We start from the raw sequence: 24975 nt of genomic DNA on the forward strand, positions 1-24975 counted from the left end.
TCAGGTTGTTAGCCAAAACCAGCTATGAATTTCTTAGGCTTATTGCTCTGCCCCAACTGTGAACAAGTTTCAGAAGGAATAAAGACAGATCTAGAAGCAAGTAAAACTTCAAGTGAACAATATTGTGTGTATACATGTACATTTGCATGCGGGGCAAATTCATGATGTGCTTGTAGAGATCAGAGGTTAACTTTGGTTGTCAGTTCTCATTGGCCTAGAACTTTGACACATAGGCCAAGCGGGGGCCCACAAGATTCTAAAGCTTCACCTCTCTCCACCTCCCATCTTGTCATCTTATGTCCTCCCACCTTCTGACCCTGGGGTCACAGGTCTGTACCACCATACTTGGCTCTTTACATAGGTTCTGAGGATCCAGACTCAGGTCTTCATGCTCGCAAGCTATGAAGGTGTTTACCAACTAAGCCATCTTCCAAGCTCCAACATATTAATGTGGCAGATGAATAATGAAACTACAAAAATACAATTAAATATGATCACAGGTGCTCTTAGATTATTCTGAGCATGACAGACCATCATTTAATTTTTTTTCTTTTTGAAAATGAACACTTTGAAACACTGGCCCATTACCGTAGAGGACCGATCTACAAGGTTAATCAATGATCACATGCTGCTCAGTGGAGGGGTATCAATATTACACCCACCATATTTATTGCTAGTGAGTGAGTCAGCAAAAGACATGACCTGAGGAAAAGAGCTACAGTGGGAGCAAGCCATGAGCTCCACAGGGCAAGATCTTCAGGGTTTGATACCCAGCTGTGGGGATTAAAATGCCTTCAATGCTTTCTCACCGAAATGGAGATATCCAGCTACTAAGTCCTCACTCAGATTACTGAAATGATTGTATCTTCAAGTTATCATTGAAATAAAAATCATAAACTTAAAAAAAAGTGTATTCAGTGAAAGCTCTGGCTAATTCAATAGAACCACTCAGCTGCTGTCCCTGAAAGAAATATGATAACTCGGGGTGTCAAAGACTTTTCTAATTGTATTATTTCCAATATTGCTGTGAGATTCTTCTGATGACACCTAGCAAACCATAAAATCTCTTTTCAAGTGCTCAAATAATACTTCTGAGATTCTCTTACTAATTTTCATTTTATTATATTTACTTATTTATTTATTCATTTCATGTAGGGAGGTGTGGGTCCACATGCCAGGGCGTGTGTGTAGAAATCAGAAGACAACCTGTGGGAGCTTGTTCTCTTCTTCAGACACACAGGTCCAGGGGATCAAACTTCGGTGAGGTTTGTTGGTGAGTGCCTTTACCCACAGAGCCATTTAGCTGGCCACTCTCTTTGACTCTTGAAGAAAGAGTTGACTGGTGCATGCCAAACTTCTACCACACGCCAAATACTTAACTTCAGTTAGCCCTCAGAGCTGCCCCTTTCTATCACTGGAATATTAATCTAACTGTCATCCTTCACAGGGGTCCCTTGAGTAGTGAGGGCCAAACTAGCCAAAATAGTGTGAGTACATGTGAGAGAATGCATATATACTAACATACACACCGCATATGTACTCACACACATACAGTCAGTCACACACGTATAAAACAGTCTCACACAGTCATATACACGTGCTCATATACATATGCACTCATATCCACACGTTAATACAATGCACTCATACAAATATAGACAGACACAGAGACAGAGTCACAAACACACAATTACACAGAGTCACAAATACACAATTAGAGAAAATCACGTATGCATACATACATAAGGGGAAACACACAAGCACACCTGCATAACACACATAAACAGTCTCACATACAGAATCACACTATAGAGTCCTACACACACACACACACACACACACACACACACACACACACATCACACTACCATGTTTCTTTCTTCTACTGGTGTTTCTCACAGCCTGAATTATTATTATGTGCCTACCTGTTTATTATCTGACCCACCCACCTATTCCACATGAGAACTTTTTATACTGTGGCCCCCGCTCCTACATAACAAAGCCTGGTACAAAGTTGGTGCTCTGTGGCTGTACGATGACTGCACCCTGCCAGGTAAAATGTTCCTCTATTACAGAAGAAGCTGCTGAAAACCCCTAGGTCAGGCTGCTAGGAACAGCACAGACAGAATTCAGACTCCAGTCTACCAGCTCCAGCAGCCAAGAGCTGCCCGTGGCCTGGATGCTCTATCTCAGGTAAGCCAAAGAGCCTAGATGTCCCAAATGAAAGCACGTGGAGCTTCCTAAACCCTCGATTTCCTCACTTTTTCCTAAACATTTACAAAAGGGCTGACTATTTCCCCACTGTTGATTACTTTAATGTTAATCTAAGTCATGATCTCTTTTTGACAATTTAAATGTTATATTTTGAATGTCACATTTCTGATGGCTGTCTAAATAGAATGCACAGGCCACATGTATGTGTATATGCAAACATGTGCCCATGCCGTGGGCATTCAAATGGAAGCATTGGAAAAACCCTTCAAAGTCTGGGCAGAACCCCAAAGTGCTAATATTGAAATGCGTAAACAAACAGAGATGTAGCCAAACAGATGAGCTCCCCAGTCAGGATCTCAAGGTCATATAGGGGGCATTGTAGGCAGAAAGAGGAGAGCCTTGTGGTAAGGTTAACGCACATTGGGAGTGTTTAGCTCAGTGGTTGATTGCCTGCCTAGCATACAAGAGCCCCCGGGTGGGTTTGATCTCCATCACCACACACACAAAGAAAATAAAGTGTTGGCTGGGAGGACAGCATCTCCTCAGAGCAGTGCAACACAGGGAAGAGTTGTCTTTCTGGGATGGCTTAGGTATGGTCTTGCCTAAAAGAGAAAAATCTCTGGAAATTATTTCTACCTCAAGCATTCTGTGCAGGCAAATTAGGAGTTCCCACCACTGCTTCTGGAATGAGCAAAGGGACCGCTCTTAACAGCCTCTGGCTTGATCCGAGACTCCTGGCTCCAGACATCCATGGGAAAGGAAGCCCTGCCCTTATTGCTTGCTGGGGCACAACCCACCCTCTCGCCAGGCTGATGGCACCAAGGAAGCACCTCTTTCCTATCGGCCTGGTTGGCATGAGGCATGTGTGTGGCAGAAACCAGCCCTGAACGCTCCACAGAACACACAGTCTTTCCCAAACATTTCAAGTTGCCCTGGCTTTGAACCAAGAATCTTGCTCAGAGCCAACCCCTTACAGCCCATTAAAAAAAATGCTGTACAAATGCAAACATTCCGTCCATTAGACAGGGAGAAACAAGAACCGCGTCTTGGGATGGAGCTAGTCATTGTTGAAACTAGACTAGAGGCTGGGGTCTCCAAAGAGGAAACATCGCTGCGTTAGAAACCACAGCTATTTTCAAAGTGCATAGTCAATGACAGGGAGACCAAAGGTGCCCTTAGAGGCAGTAAGCAAGAAAACTAATTCTGTTGTGTGCCAGACAGCTCCAGTCTGGGGGAACAGGAGGCTAGCTGCTTGGAGCTAGAGGTTTGGTGTGTTTAACAAAGTCTCCTACATTGCTGTAGAAGTCAAAGACCCTAAAGAAGGCTCTACTACTGCTATTTTTCTAAGCCAATATAATTTCTAACTTTATTCTATATACAGTATCTGTATACCCACAGATAAATGTAGCTCTTACCCCTTATCCAAGAAGCTTTAAAAAAAAATATGGAGAGTATCACAGAGATCTACAACTAGTAGAACGCAGAGAAAAGTTGACTGGGAGGCATCTACACCTCAACTGATACATCTACAATGGTGCCCCTCCACCCAAGGCTCATGGGAAGTCACAGAAGAAGAGTCATAAAGAATGTAAGATCCAGAAGACCAGGAGATCTGCTGGTAGACAGTGTCTTCTAGACATGGCTGGGAAGCTGGGCCCATGATATCTCAACCATACAGTTGCCTAAGCAAATCTGCATAATGATAACACCAGCTGACCTGCCAATGTGGATAGCAGAAAAGGCCTCATCCCAAGACAGAACACTGTAGACAACGAATGGCTACTGAGGAAGGGAGAAGCAGTTTTCTCTAGAGATGAGCTCCCTGATGGGTTATCCAATCCCAAGTGGTTAGCTCTAAACACATGTGCTTCTGAGCCATATTAGATAGACTTGGTAGTGTGTGTGTGTGTGTGTGTGTGTGTGTGTGTGTGTGTGTGTGTGTGTGTGTGTGTGTAATTAAAGAAAAAGAGCTCATGGATTTGAGAGCCCCTATACAGGAGGAAGTGGGGGTAAGGTGTGGAACGATACAAATTCAGTACTCTTGTATGAAGTTCTCGAACAATTTAAATAAAAAAAAAAAAACAAAGTATTCATCCCACCCTGAGCTTGCAAATCCAACATCACCCTTGTTTAGGAGCTGCTGCCCTGACTGACTAGAGCCACAGATGCTGAAAGGACCACCTGAGTAGAGGTACCAGCATGTAAGTCTCTACTCACTGGCCCTGCCTTCTGCCTCATAGAAGGTGCTCTCCATTCCTCCTCCCATTCTCCCCGCCTCTTCTTCTTCTTTTCTCTTCCCTTCTTTCTTTTCAGCTACATGTTGGTCATGGCTTTGAGCTTAAAGAAGGCTCTATTGAGTTCTAAAGTCCCAGCTATATGGCTGTCTCGGACTTCAACAGGATGCCAGAGAAAGTATTTGCAGGAATTTGATTCCCCAGATGAGACTTCCTATTGTAACTTGGATATAATAAGGATGATTAAAAACAAGCAGCTACCATCACATGACTGGTCATAAGAGATTCCAGGGGGGAGCCACTGTGGGGCCCGGAAGCAGCAGCTGCTTCTAGGGCTGCACGCAGCTACAGTGGAGCTTGCCACCCACAGGGCATCTCAACTACAGAGGCCTTTGGTGGTGGCCATGGTGGGCGAAGCAGCAATGTTTCTGTTTGCTGCTCCCACCTCCAGTGGCTCCAACTTTGTACTTTTTAATGAAACAATGGATTTTTACAACAATGCCTGTTTTACCAAAATCTACTTGTGTCCAATAGAAATACTTTTAGAATTCTTAGAGGACAAAAAAAAAACCCAAAAAACCCTTATTAACACAAGTGTAAATTCCTTTCCATTCTAAAAATATTTATAAAATATAATATAACACTTCCACCCCTCTTCCCTCTAACCCCTTCCAACCCCCTAGCTCCCTCTCAGATTCATGACCTCTTTCTCCTTAATTATTATTGTCATATATTTTTATTGTTTTATATGTATATGTGAATAAATATATAAGTACAACATGTTGAGTTCACTTATTATGTATATGTTTTCGAGAATGTCTTCTTGGTATTGGACAGCTAATTGGAGGGTGAGGCCATCCCTGGAGAAGACTAATTCTCTCTCTCTCAGCAGTCACTAATTGCCTCCCTCCATATTGACATGTCAACGGGTATTGTCTGTTAGACTCTGATGAGATTTCATAGGTACAGCTTCCCCAATTGAATACGCCATCTTGAGGAGGAAAGGGTAAACCATAAAAGTCCAGGCAGTCAAGCTCCAAGAAGAAAAGGCTGTGAGAGTGTAGCTGTGTGAGAGTTCACATGTAAGGAGGCCTAGTTACATCCTGGAATCTACTGCTAAGGTATCTTAGCACCAACGCCAAGTGCTCAGATGGACCACTTGCTTCTTGATCCTTGGTGGATACTGGTTGACATGGGCTGCTTTTTAACAAAGTGACTGATAACAATCATATGGTGGGGTTTCCTAGTGACTCTATGAAGGGATCCTCTCTGCTAGGTGATCAAACTTGATACTACTTAAGTCTCATTGTAAAGATACTCAAATGAGTTTTGGCCAACTGAAGTTTTAACAAAAGAGCTTTGCTCTGATTTAAGAAATATTGAACAGAGTTCTATAATGTCTAAGCTGTATGTGAAGTTGTATTCAAAGGACAAGTCATCCTACCAAGAGATGGTGGTGTATCACTAGACGCAAGCTCAGTGAATTACACCCAGAACCAACAAACCTCATCTGGCCTTTGGGTGCCAGGGCTACCTGGACAGCTAGAAGGAGGTGTAATGTGCAATGTATTGACTAGCAAGTTCCTTCACACACACACACACACACACACACACACACACACACACACACACACACACACACATCTGAGTCATCCCATTTTCTTTATTCAAAGCCACATCAGAAGAGACACTGAGAGAGCTATTATTTATATCCCCAAACATCTGGGCAAACTGGAGGGGAAAGGAAGCCATGTGGGTGATCTCTGAGGTTCCCCCAGCTGACATGCCAGAATTTCCAATGTCTCCTAAACAGAGGCTTATCATGGATTGATCCCAAGGGAGGAACAGAATTGTCCAGCAGGGAAGAACTATATGAAGAAGATGGCATTTTAGAAAGATGGCCTTCCTGGGGTGACCTCACCATGAGTCCCCACTAGCTTCCAATCTCTACTGTCACATGTATGTCTCCAGGTGCTCATCTTGTGGCACCAGTCCCAACTCTTACCCTGCTCTCTTAAGTGTGCCAAGAACATATAAGGCCAATAGACTCCATAAGCATATTCCCATCTCTAACACATCAAGGAGCCCATGCAGAGAGCAGGCAGGTGACAGGTCCTCAGGAAGACCCTCCAGATACATAGAACCCCGCACCCCAAAGAGGCAGTGTCAGCCTCCATCACAAGGCCCAGGGCACCCAGTGCACTGATCTGGAGCTCAGCTGGCACAGCCACTCTCCTCTAACCTTGAGAGCAGTCTAGGGACCCTGTCATCAGCCGTGAAGTGCACCTGTGTGCCTTCCCATGGTGCAGGGAAAGAGTGCACAGCCCCGCCCACAGTAGCACGGTTGGTCTGACTTCTAAATCTGGGGAAGGGAGATGAAAGGGAATTCTGTTGAAGCATCTAGGCATGTTGTACACGTTTTAGCTCTGATTTCAGTATAACCCAGAAGAGACAGTTGTTACTGTGTTCATTCTGCAGACGCAGGCTGGCAATCAGGAGCAAAACACATCTCAGGGCCGGTAAACCGCTTGCTCCACAAGCACAGGAATCTGAGTTCAATCCTCAGCTCTCACATAAAAAGCAGGATATAAAAGGGAGCTCGCATTTCTAATCCTAGCACTGGGGGGTTGGAGCCTGGCAGATCTCTGAGGCTCACCTGCCATCCAGTCTTGCCTAATTGGCAAGTCCCTGGCCAGGAGAGATCCTGTCTCTAAAATGAAATACAAGGTAGGTGGGTTGACCTGTCCAATACACACACACACACACACACACACACACACACACACACACACACACATGCACACTGGCCTAGTCATGTTTTAAGATGCTTTCCTGAGGCTTTCCAGAGCAGTAACTTGTCTTTCTCAATCCCCTGCTCCAAACACAAGGCCAGACACCTGGAAGCACCTTCCCTCACGACTGCATGGTGAGCGACTAAGCCCACCCGAGTTCATGCAGGACACTGACCTAGACTCTGGTCACCTACAAAGCTGCTCTTCTACTCGTCTGTCACCTTAACGCTCCTCTTGCCTCTCTGCCATCCCTCTGGTGACTTCCTCCAGGCAGCCCTACTGATGGTTGGCAACTACTTAGCATTCTTGACACCTTCTTGTCCCATTTCTGAAATTCATCTCCATGTCTTCACACCAGATGCCCCAGGATCCCCTCCTTGTGAAAGCCGGTGTCCCATGGTAGCTCCAGGATTACTCAGAGGTTTGGCTTATTCCCTGCTGGTCTCCTTTCCCCTTAAACAGGACAACCTGCTCATCAAGTCTTCTTGGTTTCAATCTGATCATAACTCTCTTAGCTTGGGTCTCAGAATCCATAGTAGAAAGTCCCTCCGACTGTGGCCTGGGTTCAGATACTGCTCCTGCCTCTTGTGACTCTGACTCCATGAAGGCTATCTGGCAGAGTAAGCCTCACTTGCGCTATCGGTTAAGCATGTTTATCTTGTTAAGTTATTAAACAGGAAAGATACCACACATGCATAGCCTTCAGCTCATAGTACTCAGGAGGATGACTATTATATTTATATTCAGCCACTTTTCACTGTCGTGTGAGAAATGTGTGAGAAAGTTAACTGAAAGGAAGACGACTTTAGGCCCATGGCTTCAGAGGTTCCAGGAATGGCCACTTGGTACCACGTCTCTGGGCCTGGGCAGAAGTGAATGGCGGACTAAGGTTGCAAAGGTAAGGCAGCCGGGATGTAGAATGAAGGCAAGGAGCCACCGAAAGGTACATCCTAGAAGGACATGCTTCCCGAGGCCTCCAGCCCCCAGCTGAGCTCTACCTCCCAGTGTCTGCCACCTCTAAATAATGCCATTGGACTACGACTCTTTCAGTGGATTGGGACAGGGCCTACGAGATCTGATCCCGCCACATTGGATACTGAGCAATCATCGGTCACGGTTGTGAGGAAGATTTCCCTTCCAGACCAAAGCACTGCTGTTACTGTCATCCGAAGTGTTCTCCCTGGCACAGTCTCCACCCAGTCACCCCCTGAGAGCCCCCACACTCCACCCTTAGTGCCTTCACCTTGACAGAGTGAGTTTCAGTGTTACCTCATTCCCAGATAGAGTCTGGCCTCCAAGGTCTCCACAGTCCAGACTCAGCCCTGCCTTTTACACTTGATCTTAACCAGACCAAACCAAACGAACAAAAAACATTTAAGCAACCTTTTGGGGTTCTCTTTTTAGGACTTTCACAGGGACTTTTTTTTTTCTTTTTCTTTTTTTCGGAGCTGGGGACCGAACCCAGGGCCTTGTGCTTGCTAGGCAAGCGCTCTACCACTGAGCTAAATCCTCAACCCCCACAGGGTCTTTTTAAAGGACTGGCTGGAGCCTAACCCCAGCTCCCTGCCACTACTACCTACAACCTAAAGCACAAATTCCTTCTGTGAATCCTACATGGATGGGTCCAAGTGGCGGTGTCAGAAAGCCTCATTTAAGTCAGATTTCTATCAGTGTAATGAAATGCCCAAGGTAACTGACTTACTGAATATAAAAATGCCCAATTCATCTCATAGTTCTAGAAGTGTCTAAGAGCTAGTGGACCTGCTTTGGGCTGCTGGTTCACATCTCCTAACAGCTCCTTTGCCTTCCAATATATTGAGCCATTCTCAGAACCAAGTCTTTAACATGTGAACCTTTTGTAAAAACTATTTTTATTAGGGCGTGTGTGCATGCATGTGTGTGTGTGTGTGTGTGTGTGTGTGTGTGTGCGCGCGCGCATGCATGTGTGTGCGCATGTGTGTGTATGTGTGTACATGTGTGTGTGTGTGTGCATGTGCATGTATGTGTGTGTGTGTGCATGTGTGTGTGCAAATACACCTGTGTCAAGCAAAGACTGATGTTGAGTATGTCCCTCAGTCACTTTCTACCTTATTTCTTGAGCAGGGTCTCTCAATGTACTGGGGCTCATTGACTCAGATTTGGGTAGTCTGGCTGGCCAGCAAGCCTTAAATGTGGTGCTGGGGGACTCACTTCAGACCCTCATGCTTGCACAGTAAGCCCTTTTACCGACCGAGACATTTCCCCAGACCTAACCCATAGACCCCTGAAAAACACCATCCAAACCACAGCACCGGTTTAACCAATCAACGAGGCACACGCCCGTCCTGCCTGTCTCCCCATGGGATTCTTCCACACCCCGTGGCTGCCCCAGACTCAATTCAGTACTGCTTCGTTGTCCTTTTGTCTTTGATTGACAAAAAGCTCAATCTACACAGGCATCCTTATAGATACCACTGTCTCTTACACTCCCTAGACTGAGTTCAGTTAGGTCCATCCGCAAGCAGCGTTACTCGTCTATCCACTACAAAAATACACTCAATGAGTATTTCCTGACTTAAAGGAAGGACTCCTTGGGAGTGTGTGAAAGGCTCAGAACACAACAGACATGGCTCCACCCTGGGATCTCATCTCCAGGTCATGTCTTTCCTGATTCTATTTATTTATTCATTTATTATATTTATTTATTCACTTTACATCCTTTACTGCCCCTGCTCCTGGTTACCCCTTCCCATAATCCTCTAACCTCCCCTTCTCCTTGGAGAGGGTGAAGCCCGTCCTGGATATCACCCTACCCTGAAACATCAAGTCTCTGTGGGGCTAGGCACAACGTCTCCCACTGAGGCCAGACAAGGCAGCCCAGCTACAAGAACATATCCCGTGTACAGGCAACAGCTTTTGGGATCGCCCCCATTCCAGTTGCTCAGGACCCACATGAAGACGAAGCTGCAACTCTGCTATATATGTGTAGGGAGGCCTAAGTCCAGCCCGTGCATGCTCTTTTGTTGGTGGTTCAGACACTGAGTGCCCCAAGGGTCTCAGGTTAGTTGATTCTATTGGTTTTCCTGTTAAATTATTATGCCTTTCAGGGGCTGCAACCCTTCCCTCTACCCTTCCATAAAAGTACCCAAGCTCCAACCATTGTTTGGCTGTGAGTATCTGCATCCATCTGAGTCAGCTGCTGGGTGGATCCTTTTAGAGGGCAGCCTGCTAGCTAGACTCCTGCCTGCACATACAACAGACTGTCATTAATAGTTTCAGGGACTGGTGCTTGCCCATGGGATGGGTCTCAGGTTGGGCCAGTTATTGGTTGGCCATTCCCTCAGTCTCTGCTCCTGATTCTTAGGCAGTTCCTTCAGCTCAAACTCTGAGCAGAGCATTCCACAGAATGGTAATCGCCCACAGCTTCCAGAGAAGCCACTTGATTGCATCCCAAAAAGCAAACTTTGTATGCAGAAGCCCCTGGGGGACACTGCAGAAATGGTCCCGAAGCCAGAGGGATATACAGTTCTTGTTTGAAGTATACACATTTTCTCAGGAGCCTGGGCCAGCACTAGGAGTCTGAGTCTCAATGCAGCCAGCCCTCAAATGGCGCCCTAGCCTGGGCCAAGTACTTTAACAGTACCATAAGCCAGGTCCATGCAGAGGCTGGGAGGGTTTGCAAGGGTCTCTCAGGCAAGGCCACACTCTGGGCCATATCTTAGGTTCCATGAGAAGGTACGACGAACAAACCAGATCCAGCAAGCCAACACAGCAATAGAATAGGTGACTAGGGACATGGGAGTCTCATGCTTCCTTAGATTTCTCCTGATGGGAGGATTTATCCTGAGCCAAAATGTGGAGGCAACTGGCTACTTCTAGAGCTCTCTGCAGTGACCTTAGCCCTGATGACATGGGTAGCCAGATTGCTCTTAATTCTGATAGTCAACTACACTGTGCCAAATGTAGTGAGAAATGCTACCTGGGGTTTGCAGACTATCTAGGGAGCGTGCTTGTTTTTAATTATCTACTAAAGAGAGACAACAAACAAACAACCAGAACCTACCCAGAGTAGGCTTCAGTAACCCCAGCAATTCTTCTTTCAAGTAACAAGATCTATAGCATTGACCTGGAGCCCAAGATCAAGCAGTGGAGGCATGTAGACATCCTAAGTGTCATCTCTTAGTGCCGTGGTTGTCAATGCCGAACCTGTTAGCATGCTCAGAGCTCAGTGTGAGGTGCATCACCCACTGCCACCCTTGTTATCAAGCAGAGCAAGCAGCCTGGCTAAGGCGCAGGCCAGGGGACCATTTGAGGGCTGACTGCGCTTGACTCAGACACCTCAGGCTGCCCCAGGTTCCTGAGCATCCCCGGGGTCCCGCCCAGCCCACGGGAAAGTCATTTGTATTCCTGTGCAGTCAGCCCTAGGTTTGCAGCCAGGTTTGGCTGGGGAGGTCTCACTGCTCATTTCTCTCCTAAACCTCCCTGGTGTACAGCCAAGTCTCCATCTCTCTCAAACTTTAAAACCAGAAATGGATGAAGAAAAATGATTCCCAGGAAGGATGGAAAACTAATCTAGCAAGCGGTTACAGCTGTGTGGAGAGCTGCTAGGGGATTGGGCACCTTAGCAGAACAGCCCCCCGGGGATGGGGTGGAGCCTCACATCCCCACATGCGTCATACGACATACAGGCGGCTGTCACTGATGAGATGAAATCAAAATGCTGGAGTCCGATCTGAAGCACGCTAGGAACTGTGGGACACAACTCAGTCGGTGACACACTTGCTGTCCTCTGTATGGCCCCGCTGGGGACGAACGCTGAAAGACTTGAAGAAGTAATGGGACAATGGATTCATATTAAAGTGCACCGGAGGGATTCAGAACGCATGCCATTGTGCTGCAAGGACTTATGAAATCCAGACTACATAGAAAGGGCAAGAAGGCGAAGCATGAGGAGCTGTGTTGCCTCTAGGTGCTAGATGTCTCCAAGGATTTAGACAAAAGTTAGAGGAGATAAAGAATGAGCCTACTCCTCTGTAGAGGGATGCAAGGAAATGAGATTGCATCAGTGGGCTAGGACAGGCCTTGAAAAGTCTATGGACTAACCCAAGGACCTTGGTCTTCATGTGTTCTAGAGCCATGGGGCTGGGACAAGTAAGTATATGTGACAGCAGGGGACAGTGCATACAATTAAAGCTCAGAGCCTAGAGTCAACTGGAATTTCTGTGTCACCATTTGTAATGTCCCTGACTACCTCCAATGTATCTCCTCAGAGGCAAACTAAAGAGGAAGAAGAAGAGGAGGAGGATGATGAAGATGATGCTGGTGGTGGTGATGATGATGATGATGAAGGGTTCTATTGATTCATAAGGATGGTGTGAGGCTACCTTCACAAACATACAGTACTTAGCATTGAGTCTGGGACATAAGAGTTGCTCAGTAGACGTCTGGAGCCAGATGGAGAAGGAAACCCATACCATAAGCAGAATTTTTGAAAGAAATGTAGAGAAGGGATGTGAGTCTGAGGGTTAAGTGGCTGCTGGAAGGTTGTCATGATGACCCAACAAAGAGGCAGCAAAGACCAAGACAAAGATGGCAGGTGTAAGAGGAAGGTGGGGAGAGAAACTGACCAGACATTTCTTTTTTTTTTTTCTTTTTTTTTGGAGCTGGGGACCGAACCCAGGGCCTTGCGCTTCCTAGGCAAGCGCTCTACCACTAATCTAAATCCCCAACCCCTGAAAACAAGTCTCAACACAGCTGGTATCCCATACCTGAGAGATTAAAAGAGATATTCATGCTGAAATAAAAATAAGGAAGATGGGCTGGGAATTTAACTCAGTGACAGAACCCTCGTCTAGCATGTGTGAGGTCCTAGAGTTCGATCCCCAGTGAGACACACACAGTCAGATACATATTCATATGCATGCACTCACACACATACACATATTCACACATATACTCAATCACATACATACATTCTACACACATTACACACATGCTCACATATATACACTCACATATACTCTCACACATTCTATATACATTCACATACAGGGTCACATACATACACTCACTCATACACACACTCACATATACTCATACACACACACACACACACACACACACACACACATGTCAAGAGATAAGGTCAACTTGGCAAACACAAAGTTCTGTTCTTAGCTGCTTTGAAGGGATGAAACTTGTGAAGCAAATCAGGGCAGGACCTCCAGGACCGCACTGCAGCTCTCGGGAAGGGAATCCATCCCGAGGAAGGATGATGTGCTGGGCAGTGCTAAGGGATACCAAGGAAGGCCTTCATGCCCAGGCAGGAGGCAGCAAACAGCACAAGGAAGGGAAACAGAAGATATATAAAGAGGGCAGTCACTTCAGATACGCCAAGCTGAGTCCTGTGTCTAAAGCTAAGTGCTGCCAAGGAGGGAGTCAGTGACTTCCAAAAGGGTGGCTCTCGTGAAGCATGAGAAGTAGACTTGAAAGAGAGAGTGGAGGAGCAAAAACAACAGGGTGGCATGCAGCCGTGAAGGGTACTTCCTCTCCAAGGGACTCCACTCATCTCTGAGACTTGGAAAACTCCAGGAGGTGAGCTGTAGATAAACGACAGCTGCTCTTGGAAGCATTCAGTGCTTTAGGCTTTGCTCCAACATGGTAGCTTCCTTCTGACAATTCTGAAACTGGCGGCTGCCACCTATTCTGGCCTCCTCTTGGGAGGCCTTTGAGGTGAAAGTAGGTGAGTATGTGACTTTCGGGTTCCCTTCCGCTCTGCCTGATGGGAAAGGATGCAGGGAGAGGTTGCTGACAACAGGGTCTTCAGCAGGAGGATAAGGAGTTGGCAGTTGAGCCTCTGGCGGCGCGTGCCCTAGGCGGTGCCTCTGACCCACGTTCCCAGTCCTGTATCTTGGAATCATGCACGATATACGTAAGGCGGCCTAGCCACAATTCTGCCTCCAGACACTGGCATCCAATGTGCCTACAAGTGGCCCCACAGGCAAGTTGCTGCTGCTGTTGTTGTTGTTGTTTTTGTTGTTTCAACCTCCTAAATGATTCAAACCCACAACCAAGACAATATGAGTTCCACAGACATTTGGGAGCTTTAATTTGGGACATGCTCCTGCTCTGTCTAATTCAGCAAAAAAACAAACACTATTTGGGTGGTGCTGATGAGGGCTCAGCCGAAGGGAAAGGGGAGGGCCCCCAAACCAAGGGCACAGCTAAAAAAGCACCAGGACGAGCTGATGAGTGGTGTCTACCCCAAGTTGGGAGGGAGGGGTGCCTGGGATTTGATTATGCTACTCCAACTAGCATCTCTAATCCTATCACAGCCCCCACTAAGCAGACTGAAGCCTGCTGAGCACTGGAAGCCCATGAGCCCACCGCCCAGCAGCTGCTGGCTTGGATGAGCTCCAGCATCCCCCAGGGAAGCAGCTCTGACTAGTCACCGCAGCTATTAGCACCACACTCCACGAAATGAAATCTTTCAGATCCATTTTGGAGGCGTCAGGGGCTCTCATCTCCAGGGAGAGCATCGACCTACTATCCCTTTAAGAATGATTATTACTCTTGGAGTCTAAAGACAAAAATCAAGGATCTTGGAGATGTCAAGCTCCACCAGAGCTCACCAAAGCAGAAACTCTGAGCACAGAGTCAGATGCCTGCACTACTTAGCAGAGATCACCCAGGTGACATATGAACTATGCCCAATAGTCTGGGGATCGAGGAGTCCTGCTCTGTCAGCGGAATTCTAGGGACCACTGCTTGGTGACAACCACCCCAGAAATGGGCTCAACGAGACATAGAACTGGTCACTAACCGCTCTGAAGCTTACTTAGTTCTTTCTCTGTAAAAGAACTTGAGGAGTGCACTGCTCTGAAGCCATAAAATGATAGCATCTTGCTTAGGGTGGGACCCTACAGGTGGCATGGATTGACCTTACCTAGAAAATAACAAAGCACTGGGCAGGTTGGTGCACGCTGGTAACCTCGGCGCTGAGAAGTCAGAAGCAACAGCACAGTGAGTTCCAGGATGGCTTGGAATACATAGTGGGGCCCTGTCTCGGAAGCTAACTTAAATGCCCTAGATCAAAATGGGAAAGGAAAAAGGAGAAAGATCATAAGAAAAGAAGGAAAGAGAGAGATAAAGGAAAACAGAGGAGAGAGAGAGAGCTACAGAGAGAGAGGGGGTAGGGACAGAGGGAGGGAGAAGAGGGAAAAAGGAAAGAGAACTGAAAGAAAGGGGGAAAGGGGGGAAAGGAGGAGGATGAATGGGAAAGAGATGGAAGGAAGGAGGAAGAGAGAGGACGGACAGGAATGGGGAGAACAGAGGGGAGGAAGGAGGAGCCAGGAAGCAGGCACACTGAGCTTTTGCTCTGATCCAGACATCCCAGTAGATATCACTCACCCAAATAAAAGATGGCCACCCGCCCAAGCACAGATAAACACCCCGCAGAGTCCTTTCCCTGACAGCCCCTGGAGAACTGCAAGCCCTCTGACTTCACCACAGGCTCCTGGAAAGGAGTCCTTTTGAGTTTTATTTCCTTGTCAAAAATCATGTTGAAATACTCGTCCCAACCCACGCCGAAGCAGCAGGCTCATGTCGACTCTTGGCTGGAAGTTTCTGCTTAGCAGAAATCAAGAGACTGGAACATCCATTTGTCACGTGCAGTCGTGTGTAAAAATCTTTAATTGCCCTGGTTAATAGCATGGGACATGGGAGAGGGGCAGGCAGTGGGTACGAAGTGGAGAATAGGCAGAGGCAGTCTCCATGGGCCAAATCCTGCCTGGCTGAGTGACCATCAAGGCAAGGATAGAATGATCTTCCTTTCCTTTATTCTTTTCTTTGCTGTGGGGTGGGAGCGTGCGTGCGTGCGTGCGTGCGTGCGTGCGTGCGTGCGTGCGTGCGTGCGCGAGTGCGTGAGACAGATCAGGAGGGAGGTTTATATGCTCATGGTGCAGATGCCTAAGGAGGGCAGAGGTTATCTTCATGAATGTCTTCCTACTATATGCACTATATGAAGCACAGTACTCCACTGATTCTAGCTGCTCCTGCTAGCCGGCTTCCACCGCCTTCAGAGAGCTGAGATTGCCAGGTGGCCACCACCCTGCCTGGATTTCACTTGGGCTCAGAGATCTGAGCTCCAGTCCTCATGCAGGAGCCATTCATCCGCTGAGTCATCTCTACACCCCCAGAATCTTCCTTTCAACCTTTGCTTTTCCATGCCAGTAGCCCTATCCGTCTTTTGGTCTCTAGGTCAAGTATGTGTTCCCCAGCCTCCAGATCTGCCATTCCCACTTCTCCAGAAGGCTCTGAGCTCTCCCACAGGAACCTTCCGAGATGCTTAAGGCTCTCCCCTCTGCTCCCACTCTCCCCCATGCTCCCACCCTCACCCCTTCGTTTGCGCCTTCCCTCTCCATCTTCTGAATCGCCCTAGGTCTTCCTATCCTTCTCCAGCAGTCTATGCCAAGCCTGAATGGCTCCATCCCCATCTAAACGCCTATACCCTCAGCCTCGGGTCTTAACTCACTTTTAATTACTCGTGACAAACGTCTACCCACCCCTTCTAACTCAGAAGCACTTGACATGCATGCACAGGGTAACTGTAATTCACCATCAGGCTAGGTCCCTTTTAAGGGGAACAGGGGTGTTACTAATGATCACATCAGGCTCACGGGCATAAACCACGATTGCCCCAGATGTCTAGATGCCTTCCAGTGCGTCTAACCCTCTAATGATATCAAACCCTTTCAGCCCTTGGACCTTATAAACGGGAGTTGACAAAAGCCAGCAAAAAAGAAGGAATAAAAAAGAAACCCCTCTAAAACCCCTTGAAAGTTTAGGAAGGATCATCTGGCCTGCAGCGTGTGGGGTAAAGGGCAGCCAGAATAACCGCAGCTCATGCCTTGCAGTTATGAATAGAAATGAGCAAGCTGCAGGCTGCTTTTATTTCATTCTCTATAGAGATGCAAATGCAAAGGCTGACGTAAGCTTGAAGCAAGCCTTGCATGAGAAACCCAGTTTGCATAGCTTCATACAATTTAATATCTACCCATGGCCAGCTAGGCATCTGTCTCTAATTCCACAGCCACAGTCACTGTCGTTAGATGTACATGTCTTGGAAAGACTTAACTGGTCCTGCGCCTGGCAAGCTATAGCATCTGTTCATCAGGGCCTCTTCCAACCCAGCATGCTGCTGTTCCAGGGCTGTCTTTAGCTCCAGGGGGAGGACAAAGGGTAGATCAATTAGGTCTGATCACCCTGGTGGGGGGCACCTAACAGGCAGGTCCATAGTGAAAAAGACACAAGGGATAATTGGGGCTGCAAAGAGAAGGCCACTTACCTCTCTCGGCTTTTGCCCTCTTTTCTAGAAAGGCTTCAGTGGAGGAGAAAGGGTGAAGGAAGGAGGGCCTTGCCTATTAGCAAATATTTCAATATAGCCATCAACCTTCCCTGCTTCATGCTGGGAATCAGCCCTTGCAAAGAGTCCTTGCATGGGACAAGGGGCTCAATCAAGAATCCAGGCTTGGGTGCTTGTTCTCACGCCACCTGCTTTCCTTGCTAAGAAGTAGCCATGCTACACTGTAGAAAGACATCCTGCCTCTGGTTTGGTGTTGTCTGTACCATGTGCTGCAAACTGATGTTACAGAGTGGAGGCCAAGCCAGGACTCCAGGTACAATCACCACCCAGCAACTTTGAAGGCAAAGGCAGAGTCAATGGTGACAACTTCGGGGAATTTGACAAGCGTAACTTCTACAAGACGTCATCTGCAAAGTTCACACTCAAGAACAGGGCCACTAACTACAAAAGTAAACCACAGAAATGACCTAGAAACTTCGGAGTGTTTTGAGTAAGCTTAGCATTTGTATGTCAGGATGCAACCTGAATTATCTGTAGGCCATGGGTTAGACCTGCCTCCGCTTTTCACTTGAAATTCAACATATCGCCTGCAACACCTTGCAGTAACTGGTGCCCCATTTCAGATCTGCTAGATCAGTAGATCTGCTTCTGGGAACAGCCACATTCTTGCTTTCAGGGTGAACAAGAAACAGAGCAAACACCAGGGAGCAGAACTGACTTGCCCAGTATCATGTGAAATGCACCCTTAGACACTGGGGAGATGAACAGTCCTGCCAGCCCCAGCTTCCCCAAAGAGGACCAGATCTTTTCTCTCCCCAGCTAAGAATCACATCTACACTGAGTGATCTCCCCAGTCATGGACAGCATTCCATAATCAAGTGGCCCCACCACCTCAGGACAAAGGAGAGTTGGGCAGCCCAGGTGACTTTTCCAGGAGAGTAGGTCACTTGATTTCTAGATCCTGCAAATGAGGCTCAAGGATCTTGGCTCTCACTGTCCCCTGGGCACACAAAGCCCATCTATTTATTACAAGTCTTCGTGCTTGCTAGTCCCTCATTCCTCAATCATTTCTTCCTTCCCCTGGATAATCCCTTATTGCATTTATTTACATATTCATTCATTCATCCGTCCATTTTTTTATTCATTTACTGGGGTGCCACAGCACTTACTCGAAGGGCAAGTAACTCAGGAGTTTGTTCTGTGGGTCCAGGAGGACAGAACCCAGACTGTCAGTCTTGGTGACAGGCATTACCTCAGAGCCATCTTGCCAGCCCTTTCATTGCACCTTTTATTCTTTAGACCCACCTCCTTGAATCACTCCTATCTGACTTGTCAGATTCCTTTGGGGGCTTCTTTGAACCTCTACCTCCTCCCCTAATACAGAGAATAGCAGCAGACCCTGAAGACAAAAGCTTAGGTGCTGGGCAGGGAGATCCATACCCACACTACCACCCTCCTCTGTGACCCTAGTCTCTGGACAGAGGGCAACCACTGGCTGCAAGGCACTGTTCCTGCCGCCCTCACTAGGCCTCGCACTTGGAGCATGCCTGCTAAGCCTCTTACACTGTTCAAACTGATTGGCACATCCAGCAGGGGCCCTCAGCCCTGCCCCCACAGGCCCATGTCTATGTGGTGTGTCTTCTATGTGAGCAGCACAGGAAGCCAACAGAAGCAAAGGCAGGGTGTGGTCCACGCCACTCAGGAGTAGGTCAGACCCCCTGTGACCCATTTGTCCTCTGATACTTTATGACCTCCATTCTGCCTGACTGCTTTCCACAGACGCTGGGTTTTAGTATGATTGTTGTTGGTATTTTGTCTTTTGTAAGCATAATGACAATACGGAGCTGGCAGAAGACGGCTCAGTGGTTGACAGCACTTGCTGCTCTTCCAGAGGACTGGAGTTTGGTTCTCAGCACTCATGCTGGGCAGCTTACAACTTCCTGAAACTTCCGCTGACTTCCAAGGACACCCACTCATGCATAGCAGGCACTTAACACAAGCCTAAATATAAAAAACATATAAATAAAACAACATAAATATAAAAAGACAAAGGGCTATGCTACGTGCTATTATCAAATATTACCAAAGCTAACAGTTACAAGACAGAGTAGAAAATTAAAGTGGACCCGTGTAGGCTCATTGAAAAAAAAAGCAAGATAGGTCAAGAAAGAATCGAGTGACCAATGGACTTATGGTTCAAATCATAACCTTGTAACATACACTACTGATACGTCAGAGAGAAAAGACACAAGACCTTTTTCCAAAAGCTGGTGCATTCTGAACAAGTCAGTACAAACAATTCCAATAAAGACCTTTAAGTTAGGCCTTTAGTCACCCCTTTTTCTGCCCTAAATTATTAGTATGTGTGTAAACCCTTGCATGGTGGTGGGCTAGTGTAAATATTCAGCTGTGCATGTAAAAGTTAGAGAGCACCTCTGTAGGTGTCCCTCAGACCCTTTTTCTTTTCCTTTGAGACAGTCCCTCATTATACTAACTTGGCTAAGTTGCTCCCAGAGCGGGCGGGCGGGCCACCAAGGAGCAGGAGGGCAGGCCAGCAAGCACCAGGAGCTGCCTGCTCAGCGTTGTGTCTCACCTTTACTTTTTACATGGCTGAACTCAGGTACCTACAGCTGCCAGCCTTTTCAACTGAGCCATCGCCCCAGCCCTGCCTTAAGCTCTCTATGTGTGGCTTTTGTGGAGTTCTAGGACAGAACTGAAGGTATATTACTATTTATAGAATTAATAGGTTTTTATAGTTTGGGGATTTTTTTTCTTTTTGGTGGTTGTTGCTATTTTCTTTTTGTCTTTTGTTTTTGTTTTTCCAATCAGGAAATCACTCCCATCTCTCCCCCTCCATCCTGGTGTGTGTGTGTGTGTGTGTGTGTGTGTGTGTGTGTGTGTGTGTGTGTGTCTAACTTTGCAGTCCAGGCTGGCTTCATATTAGACATGCCCCTGCCTCCTGCCTCCTGCCTCCTGCCTCCTGCCTCCTGCCTCCTGCCTCCTGCCTCCTGCCTCCTGCCTCCTGCCTCCTGCCTCCTGCCTCCTGCCTCCTGCCTCCTGCCTCCTGCCTCCTGCCTCCTGCCTCCTGCCTACACACACACACACACACACACACACACACACACACACACACACACACACACACGGGAATTTTTCAGCCATAAAGAAGAACAAAGTTATGTCATTTTCAGGAAAATGCACACAATGTTAGTTGCACTGAGTCCTAGACAGACAAATATCCATGTTTCCTCTAATTTGTAGGCCTTGGACCTTATAGACACACAAGAGTGTTACTGGACTGATGGGTGAAAATAGAAGCCAAATGATCTGGAGGTCAAAGGAGACCAAGAAAAGTGGGGTGAGCAAGGGAGTGCGCGGAGGTGTGTACGGGGAGAGACGCCCAAAGTACACCGCAGACTGCATGAAAATGGCCTCATGCAACTCTACACGAACAACAACACAGAGTTTTGGCTTCAGGTTTCCGCTGCCTGGTAGCAGGAGACTTTGTGTCTTCAAGCTGAGGCTTCTTTGACAATAACAAAGAAAAACGTCTGTCCTAGGAGGTGAATAAGAGACACCAACATCTAGCAGTCACCACACTCCCAGTCCCGGCCCAATGGTTCACCCTCAGCACAGGTCTGGACAAGGTTCATGGCTATCTCATCTCACACAGCACACATCTCCATATGTGTGGCCCTGGATCCAGGCTTCCCTCCCCAAGGATGATCAGCAGTAAATTCTTTAAGCTGTACATGCTGGGGTTTGTTTTCGAGAGTGACTCTGATTGATGTCTTAGGAAGACCTATTATTCTCTCTTCTCTCCAGAGAAGCTGAAAGCTTTACAAGAAGGAAGATACCCCTTTTAATTTAATTAATTATCTGAATCCCCTCACTTCTCTCTGTGGGTGCATGTGTGCATGTGTCTGGGTGCCTCTCTGTGTGTGTCCATGTGCAATGTATACAACATGGGTATGTGGAGGTCAAATTGCCGGCAGTCAGTTATGTCCTTCCACTATGGAGGTCACAGGGATAGAACTCAGGTTACCAGATTTAGTAACAAGAACTTCTGGGCCGTCTTTTCGGCTCTGAGAGGACAATGAAAGGACGCCTTCCTTTGAAGGAGACCTCACCACAACACCAGAAATTACCATTTTTCCAAACGTGTGCTTTAAGAGGCACATGTCACATGATTCTTCAAGCCTGTGCCCAGGGAGATGATAACATGCCATCAGTCGCCTCCCCTGGAGGCAGGGTTCCCCAGCGTTGCATCTTCAGAAGCGACTATGCTTTAAACTGGTGATCCTAATTTATAGGTGCCTATATCCCTCTCCCAGGGGGACATCTGTAAATACCTCTAGATACTTGATTGTCACAAATGGAGGAGCATCTTACCTGCATGTAGCAGGCAGAGAGTAGGGAGGTTGTTACAAGTGCAGAACATGACAAGTGTCTGGCCTAAGATCCTGACACTGACAAAGCTGAGGTGCTCTAGGGCAGGTCTAGGGGCATGCGCAGATGGAGCCATGCTGACGTTAGAAGGGGAGAGCCTGGCTGGGGACACAGCTGGTCCAGTCGCCAAAGCACCCCTGGGCCAGTGTGAAGATCTGAGTTTGAGTCCTAGGACTTGCATGAAGCCAAGTGCAATAGCACATATGTGATCGCAGCACTCCTGTGGCAGGGACAGCAGAATCCCTAGTGGCTTTCAGACAAGCTAGCCTGGTGGGTATAGCAGTGAACAAGAGACTATGTCTCAAACCAGGTGGAAACTGAAACCAACACTCTAGACGGCCTGGTACCTGCACATGTGTGCCCATGATTCACAATGAGGGAAAGTAACTAAAACATTTGGCACCCAGCTTCTAAATCAAGCTGGCCCTTGTCAAAAGAGCAACCAATACTAACATGTATATCATATTTACTGCAAGTCTAATGGTATTCTAAAGCCCTCCTTTTATATGACTCACATATCTCAAAAACACCTATCTGACAGATGCTCTTCTCATCCCCATTATACAGATGAAGAAACGGACGCACAGTACCTTGTCCAAGGTTCACAATTACCAACCATTATTAGGATATCAACCAAGCAGTCTGCTGGAGTCCAAGCTCTCCTCAGAACAACTTGATACAAAGAAAGAATGAATGGGAGAGGTGGACACAAGTGTAGGTTAAAACATACATCATGCATGTAAAGATCAAGACAAAAGGGGGTAAAATCAGACACAATGCAGAGCTTTTCTTCACTGTGTCTTCCCTGATGAGGGAAGCAACAACCTTGGTAGGAAAATATGGAAAATCCACCAAAACCACTCACGGACAGTGCTTCCCACCAAAGACTAAGGTTTGTGACCTAGGTTGGGAGTTATTCTGTCAGTCGGAACTTTGTTTTTACTGTAATCCCGCCTGGAAATGTAACAGCAGAGCACTAAGAAGCTATTTAAAAAACACCTTTTTATGGTTTGAATCTTGTGTGCATAAGCGTGGGAGGGAATGGAAATTTTGAGAGAAAAAATTAAAGCCCATAAAATACTCATTTTCTTAGAACCATTTATGGTCCCCGAATCATGTTGTTAGTATCGAAAAACGCAAAAATATTTCCTCTGTTAGACATTTGGCTTGCTAGTGGCAAGATCACATTTGAGATATGGGCACTAGAGCCTGTTAAGACAATAATAACACTTTTATAATGTATTTATTTTTAAATACTGTTAGAAATGGGCCCATAGACTTCCAGAGGAAGGAATTTATACTCTTGGATTGTGTTTCTGGGAAGCAGGCAAAATGTGTGTTGATAAAACAAACCAGTATTGCTTTGTTTAGTTTTGTGCTTGCCTTTGAACTCAGACACAACGAAATACTAACAGAGAGTGTTATGCGAACGAATACCATTTTTACCATGTACATGTGGGTGGCTCCCGATAGCCATAGCTTACTTTCTGATGCCCCTTCCTGGTGGCCTTTAGCACTTCTACAAACAGAATCTGTGACCTGAGCTTTGGGGGGCAGGAAGAGGCCACACACATTTTTTTTCTTTCAATAAATAAATAAACATCCCTCTTTATTTCTGTTCCTATAGTTTGACTTGGAGTTTATTTTTGTCTGACATTAATGCAGCCAACTCCAGCTTTCTCGTGATGCCTATGTTGTTTTTTTTTTTCTGCCATGTGGACATCTGTGTGCATGTTCCTATGTGTGCAGGTCCAGGTACAGAGGCATGACTGCACATGTATGTGGAGGCTGGGGACAGCCTTGAGTGGTCATTATCAGGAATGCCATCCACCTCCTTAGAGACAGCATTTCTTACTAGCCTGGAGTTCACTAATTAGGTTAGACTAGCTGGCCAGCAAGCCCCAGGGGTCCTCTTCTCTCTGCTGCCCCAGCTCTAGCACTCCAAGAATACACTAACACAATCTGCATTTTAACTTGGGTCCCAGTTGTCCAATCATGCTTATAAGGCCAAGTGATAAAATGACTGAACCAACCCCCGTCCTTTGGTTTGGTTTGAAACAAGGTTTAGCTATATTGCCCAGGCTGACTTCCAACTTCTGAGCTCAAACAGTCCTCCTACCTCAGTTTACCAAGTAGGAGCAGCTATGTCTGCACTCCTGACCTGGAACTTTCCCACAGAGAACAATTCCTGTATAACACAGAGATAGATAGGGGCAGGCGTTGTCAACATAAGTCTCAGGGCAAACATGGCTTCCCTCCAATCTTCTTGGTTAATACCAGCATGGCCAGGACAAACACCCAGAACACAGGAAGACCCTGGTAAAAGCTACAGGCTGGAAGGATAGAAAACTAATTCACATGAATTTGGATGAGCCTGGAAAGTGCCCAGGGCTCAATAGCAGGACAGGTAGGCTGTTAGGATTTCAACCTAAAATATCCCCTGCAGGCCCAGGTCTAAACTGAGTCTCTGGCATGGGCCATTATTGTGAAGGCTCTGGCCCCTTTAGGAGCTGGCTGGAAGGGTGGGCATAGGTCACTAGGGGTGAGCCTTTAAAGACATCAGGCCCTGGTTCCTGTCTTGTGTCATTCACCCCACCTTGCCTCCCTTGCCATGATGAACTGAAGTCACTGTTAGCAGCATCTGTCCTTATGGCAATGGGGAAAGTGTCACTGTCCTAGTCAGGGAGTCAAGAAACAATTGGCAACGCTGAGTCTGCTCTGCTCCACCTCAGACCACCGCCCTATGAATAATAAGCAAGCTCCCAAATAATAAAAATAGAGGTCTGAGGGGTCCCTTGGTTCTCAGTGAGGGAGGGACCCAGCTGCCAGGCCTGCCCTGTGATTCCTGAACTCAAGACCTAAAGATGGCCTCCTCTACCCACCACAAAGTGTCAGAACACCAAGTCCTACACTGACTGCTGGTTTTTGTTTTTTGTTTTTTTGT

At 46.9% G+C, this 24975-nt stretch overlaps 1 protein-coding gene across 2 annotated transcripts in view; it reads right to left on the reverse strand.

Annotated features, from left to right (window-relative positions):
• The window catches only part of Thsd4 (thrombospondin type 1 domain containing 4), a 627039-nt gene that overhangs the window by 515342 nt on the left and 86722 nt on the right, over nucleotides 1–24975 (reverse strand).

Source organism: Rattus norvegicus, chromosome 8 (genome assembly GCF_021556685.1).
Source record: "Rattus norvegicus strain SHRSP/BbbUtx chromosome 8, alternate assembly SHRSP_T2T, whole genome shotgun sequence".
Classification (NCBI taxonomy): domain Eukaryota; kingdom Metazoa; phylum Chordata; class Mammalia; order Rodentia; family Muridae; genus Rattus; species Rattus norvegicus.